General features: G+C 43.2%; 1 non-coding gene across 1 annotated transcript; it reads right to left on the bottom strand.

Annotated features, from left to right (window-relative positions):
* Positions 1 to 396: 396 nt before the first annotated feature.
* On the bottom strand, positions 397 to 503 carry LOC135148169 (small nucleolar RNA R71). Its single transcript, XR_010286061.1, has one exon. It is a non-coding gene; the product is annotated as a small nucleolar RNA R71 (small nucleolar RNA).
* Between the last annotated feature and the right edge of the window lie 6,384 nt (positions 504 to 6,887).

Consider the following 6,887-nt stretch of genomic DNA (forward strand, 5'->3'; position numbering starts at 1 on the left):
ATGACAGAATCTGAAGCACAACCAGACAGTAAGGCATTGAAGGATTTCTCTATGCCAAAGATCGATGATATCCAGTCAAGCATTGTCAGGCCTGCAATCGCAGCCAAAGCCTTTGAAATCAAACCAGGAACTATTCAAATGGTCCAGAACTCGGTACAGTATGGGGGTTCTTCTACTGAAGACCCTAATATGCATATCCGTAATTTTATAGAGATCTGTGACACTTTCAAATTTAATGACGTCTCTGATGATGCTGTGAAGCTAAGGCTTTTTCCATTTTCACTGAGAGATAAGGCTAAGGGATGGTTACATTCTTTACCATCTGGTTCGATTACTACATGGGAAGATCTAGCTCAGAAATTTCTCACTAAATTCTTCCCCATGGCAAAGACTGCTGCACTACGAAATGCTCTATCTCAATTTTCTCAACAATCAGGAGAAACATTCTGTGAAGCTTGGGAGCGATATAAGGAGATGCTAAGGAAGTGTCCCCATCATGGCATGCCGGATTGGATGCAAATAAACTGTTTCTATAATGGTCTTGGACCTCAATCCAGACCTATGCTTGATGCTGCTTCTGGAGGTGCGCTTTGGGCTAAAAGTTATGAAGAAGCTTATGATCTTATTGAAATGATGGCTGCTAATGAATATCAGAACCCTACTCAAAGACTTACTCAAGGGAAAGTAGCCGGAATTCTTGATCTAGACACGTCGACAGCTCTTGCTGCTCAACTTAAGGCTCTCACGATGAAAGTCGATTCTCTGGCTCACCAAGGAATTCAACAGCCAATCTTAATTTGCGAATTATGTGCCGGTACTCACGCTACTGATCAGTGTGCCATCTCTAGTGAATCAGCACAATTTGTGAGCAACTTTCAGAGAGGTCAACAGCCTGCTCCAGCTACTTATCATCCTAACAACCGAAATCATCCGAATTTCAGCTGGAGTAATAATCAGGGTTATAATCAGTCTCAACAAGGATTTCAACAGGGACCTAAACAGTATAGTCAGGGTGGAACTTCACAACAATATGCACCTAAACAGCCATATCACCCTCCGGGATTTCAGAATCATGGGCAATCAGCTAACGAAAGGTCTGACATGGAAGAGCTAAGGCTCATGTACAAGAGTCAGGTAGTAACTTTAAAAGCCTTGGAGACACAAGTCGGTCAGTTAGCTAATGCTTTACTAAGCAGACCACAGGGGAATCTCCCTAGTGATACAGAAGTACCAGGTAAGAGGGACCCTAAAGAGCAAGTCCAATCCATTACGCTGAGATCTGGAAAAACTACAACAGGGCCTACCTCAACATTAGTACAAGATCAGGATGATGAACCGCAAGAAATTCCAGCAGAACTTCCTCCGAATACAACTGGCATCAACCCTACTGTTGAAAAGGATAAGGCTATCCCTGCAGCTACTCCGGTGTCAAAACCATTATATCCACCACCTCCATTTCCTAGGAGGTTAAAAAAACAGCAGCTGGATAAACAATTTGGTAAATTCCTTGAAGTGTTCAAAAAGCTTCACATCAACATCCCGTTTGCTGAAGCACTCGAGCAAATGCCTAGCTATGCCAAGTTCATGAAGGGTATTCTTTCAAAAAAGCTAAAGCTCGAGGAGTTAGAGACAGTGGCTTTAACGGAGGAATGTAGTGCTGTGCTTCAACAAAAATTACCACCTAAGCTTAAAGATCCGGGAAGCTTCACTATCCCTTGCACTATTGGGAAGTTCTCTTTTGATAAGTGTCTGTGCGACTTGGGAGCTAGCATCAATCTGATGCCTCTATCTATCTTCACACAACTTGGCCTGCCAGAGCTCAAGCCGATAAACATGTCTTTACAGCTGGCTGATCGTTCGATCACATATCCGAGGGGTATAATCGAAGATGTGCTAGTCAAGGTTGATCAATTAATATTTCCAGCCGACTTCGTGATTCTTGACTTTGAAGAAGACAAAAGGATTCCTATCATCTTGGGTAGACCCTTTTTAGCCACCGGGCAAACATTGATCGATGTCCAAAAAGGGGAACTTATCTCAACTAGAACTGTCACTGGTTGGAGGATTTGCATGGACTACCGAAAGCTGAATAAAGCTACAAGAAAGGATCACTTCCCTCTGCCTTTTATTGATCAGATGCTTGACAGGTTGGCTGGTCATGAATTCTATTGCCTATTGGATGGATATTCTGGCTATAATCAGATTGCTATTTCTCCGGAGGATCAAGAAAAGACAACCTTTACATGCCCTTATGGTACATTTGCATTCCGAAGAGTACCTTTTGGCTTGTGCGGTGCACCAGCCACTTTTCAAAGGTGCATGATGGCAATATTCTCAGAGATGATAGGCATCAATGTGGAGGTATTCATGGACGATTTTTCTGTATTCGGGACATCTTATGACGAATGCCTAACGAATCTGAGAATGGTTCTTAAGCGATGTGTGGAAACTAATCTGATTCTCAATTGGGAAAAATGCCATTTCATGGTGCAAGAAGGAATCATATTGGGGCATAAGGTATCTGCCAAGGGACTGGAAGTCGATAAAGCGAAGGTGGAAACAATTAAAAATCTTCCTCCACCACTCTCGGTTAAAGGCATCCGAAGCTTTCTTGGTCATGCAGGTTTCTATCGGAGGTTCATCAAGGACTTCTCAAAAATTTCCAAACCTCTTTGCAATCTGTTAGAGAAAGACATTCCATTCAAATTTGATGAGAAGTGCTTGGAAGCATTTGAATTTTTGAAGAAGAAGTTGACATCAGCACCTATCATCACTGCACATGATTGGAGTAAACCATTCGAATTGATGTGTGATGCCAGTGATTATGCTGTAGGAGCTGTACTGGGCCAGCGTACAAGTAATGTGTTTCATGTTATCTACTACGCCAGCAAAACTCTAAATGATGCACAGTTGAATTACACTACTACAGAAAAAGAACTTCTAGCTATTGTCTTTAGCTTTGAGAAATTCAGGTCTTATCTTCTTGGAACAAAGGTAGTGGTATACACTGATCATGCAGCCATTCGGTATCTCATTTCAAAGAAGGATTCTAAGCCAAGACTAATTCGTTGGGTTCTATTACTCCAAGAATTTGATGTGGAAATTAAAGATCGGAAGGGCACGGAAAATCAGGTAGCGGATCATTTATCCCGACTAGAGGATCATAGCAAACAAACTACCGACAGTGTTCTAATTAATGAATTCTTCCCAGATGAACAATTGTTTGGGGCTGAGGCTGAAGAACCATGGTTTGCTGACATTGTAAATTATCTGGTGAGTAAGGTCATTCCTCCAGAATTCTCTTATGCTCAACGCAAGAAATTCCTTCACGATGTGAAATGGTATATTTGGGATGAACCCTTTTTGTTTAAACAAGGAGTCGATCAAATTCTCAGACGGTGTATCCCTAATAATGAAGTTGAGGGAGTTTTGCGTGAGTGCCATTCCACTGGTTATGGAGGCCATTATAGCGGAGAGAAGACAGCAAAGAGGGTACTTCAAGCAGGTTTTTATTGGCCAACTCTGTTTAAGGATGCTCATCAGTTTGTGTTGGGTTGCGATCGATGTCAACGTACAGGTAATATCTCTAGGAGGAATGAAATGCCTCTTAAAATGCTCTTGGAAGTCGAAATATTTGATGTTTGGGGTATTGACTTTATGGGACCGTTCGTTTCGTCCTGCAACAACCAGTATATTTTATTAGCAGTTGATTACGTGTCTAAATGGGTGGAGGTGAAAGCCTTACCTACAAATGATGCTAAGGTGGTCTTGCAATTTCTTCAAAAACAAATCTTTACCCGTTTCGGAGTCCCTAGAGTCATTATCAGTGATGAAGGCTCTCATTTCTGCAATCGGAAATTCACAACCTTGATGACGAGGTATAATATCAATCACCGGGTTGCTACTGCTTATCATCCTCAAACGAATGGTCAAGCTGAAGTGTCCAATAGAGAGATCAAACGCATATTAGAGAAGGTGGTTAACCCTTCTAGGAAAGACTGGTCCTTGCGATTAGACGAGGCTGCTTGGGCTTATCGAACAGCTTACAAAACACCATTGGGTACTTCTCCATTTCAGTTAGTGTTTGGGAAAGCTTGTCACTTACCAGTAGAGTTGGAACATAAAGCTTATTGGGCACTAAAGAAGTTGAATTTCGACTTACAATTAGCTGGAGAGAAACGCATGATGCAACTCAATGAGTTGGAGGAGTTCCGCCTCCGTGCTTATGAAAATAACAAACTCTATAAAGAGAAGGTGAAAAGATTGCATGATCAGAGGTTGATACAAAAATCTTTTGTAGTAGGACAATTGGTTCTACTGTATAACTCTCGGTTGAAGCTGTTTCCAGGGAAACTCAAGTCACGCTGGTCGGGACCGTTTACAGTCAAGACGGTATTCTCCCACGGTGCGGTAGAAATCTATGCAAAATCACCGGATGAATCATTTAAGGTTAATGGTCAACGGTTGAAGCCTTACTTTGGCGGAAATGTGAATCGTGAGGTACAAACCACGATTCTTCAATCGGAATCAGATTAATTCTAGACTTCACGTCGAGCTAACGACGTTAAACAAGCGCTTCGTGGGAGGCAACCCACGCATTGGAACCACTTTGTACCATTGTAAACCTCAAAAACACAAAAATCGAGAAATTTCAGCCCTGGGTGTCAGACACTAGCGCGCCCGCGCTAGTGTCCAGCGCGCCCGCGCTAGAGTGTACAGCGCGGCAGCGCTACACTTAGCGCGGCCGCGCTACCGACTGCCAGAAACTCGATTTTTCTCCCAAAAATATTTTCTTTTCGTTTTTAAAAGCCCACAATCCTAATTTTGCATGCCTAGCCCGAAATATATCCTCCATAACCCTAACTCAGCTCTCAAATCCTTATATAAACACAAAACCTATCTCCAAATCCCATTATAATTCTCTAAACCCTAATTATATATACACATCCATACACACAACCTCCACCAAATCTCTCAAACCCACTACACACAAACCTCTTGCAACTCTAAATCTCTATCAATGGCACCCAAAAGAGCCCGAAGATCACAAGGACCAAGCACCCAAGCCCCTACATCTAGCGATTCTTCCTCGATGGGTGAGGTTGAGTTCACCTCCGATGGTGCACGAACCGAGTTTCAACGGCTTATGAATAAGTCGATAGTTAAGGAGAGGGGATTCCTACCCACGGCGGAAGATGGTGAGCTCTTGAACATGATTCAAGAACGGGGTTGGGAGTCTTTTTGCGAGGCTCCGGAGGCGGTTCCCTTGGCTATTATTCGAGAGTTTTATGCTAATGCCAAGGAGAATCGCGATGGATTCACGGTGGTGCGGGGAATCCGTGTGGATTATAGTGCGGAGGCGATCCGTAGAGTGATTGGGGGGCGTGCCAAGCGCCGTAATGAAGAAGATTGGGTTGTTGAGAGGATCGGGCGTGCCAAACGCCGGTTTGATGATGATCCGGTTGATCTTGAGCGGTTGGTGTATGATATGTGTGTGCCGGACACGGCTTGGAAGATGACAGCACCTCCTTTGCCGGCACATGTTTCGTTTCCAGCAGCAGGGTTGAACCGGTATGCGAAGGCGTGGAACGCCTTCATCTGTGCTAACATCATGCCATCTTCACATGGGCATGAGGTGACAGTGGATAGAGCTATTCTGCTCTTTGGGATTGTCTCGGGCAAGTATATTGATCTGGGACATGTTATTCATCAGGGGATTCTGAGGTTCTTACAGGGAGGAACCACTGGTGCCATTCCATATGGCACAATTGTGACGAAGCTCTATCGATCAAGCGGTGTTCGTTGGCCAGCCAACGAGCAATTACAGTTGCCAGCAGCACCGATTGATCATTCGGCGATCAGTCGGATGACGGAGTGGGAAGGAGGAGTTCCTCACCCTCGAGGCCTCGGGTACATATATGATGAGATGCCAGGGGGACGTCCAGAATTTATTAGGAGGGAGCGTCCTAGAGCTTCTGGAGCTGGTACTTCACAGACGGAGAGGAGCTCCGAACCGATGGGAGATGTTCATTATCGCCGACTTGCGAGACGGATGGACACCATGCATGACATCCACCAGAGGTTTGCCTTTGATTTGACACAGGCTCTAGGTAGTGCTTTTCAGGCACAGGGGGTCACAGTTCAGTGGCCAGTATTCGGAGCAGGGATGCAGTATCCTCCACCTGATTCACCTCCAGCGGAGGAGGGGGAGGACTCGGACTCCGAGTAGGTATGTGGGTGCTCTAGCCTTTTTATCACTTTCAATGGGGACATTGAAAATTGTAAGTTTGGGGGTGGTAATCTAAGGAAGAGCATATTATGATAGTGTAGTTTATTATTGCATGTGTTAGTTAGTTCATGTAGTTCACGTTTATTTTATTTTGCTTTTGCTTTGTTTATTTCTCACGTTTTTTTTCTATTTTTCTCAAATTTTTTGATTTTGCATGTTTAGTGGTAATTGTCGTAGTTAGTATCACGAGCATTTGCATGAATTATGAAGTTAAGCCAAGCTAATTGCCTATGATGAGTTATGTGCGTAGTTCTTGATTAGTAGTTTCAATTGCAATGCTAGGTTAGTACTTGGAAATTGCTTGTGTTGGAAATTGTAATTCACATATGTTCTTGAGATAGGATTTAGACGAAATTCCATGAATTCTAGGATTGAATTGAACACCCTTCAGCTTAGGTCTGTAATTCTTAAGTTTGGGGGAACTTAGGAGTAGATATACCTTTCTAAAAGAAAAATATAGAAAAAAAAAAGAAAAAAAGAAAAGAAATAGTAGTAAATAAATTCACTAAAAAATAAGTGGTAGAATTAACTAGGTTGAGCTCATTAGTACTCGAGTAATTAAGTCTGAGGGGACTTTGTGCCTAACAACCTAAAGCCC

The sequence above is a fragment of the Daucus carota genome, chromosome 7 (assembly GCF_001625215.2).
Source record: "Daucus carota subsp. sativus chromosome 7, DH1 v3.0, whole genome shotgun sequence".
Classification (NCBI taxonomy): Eukaryota; Viridiplantae; Streptophyta; class Magnoliopsida; order Apiales; family Apiaceae; genus Daucus; species Daucus carota.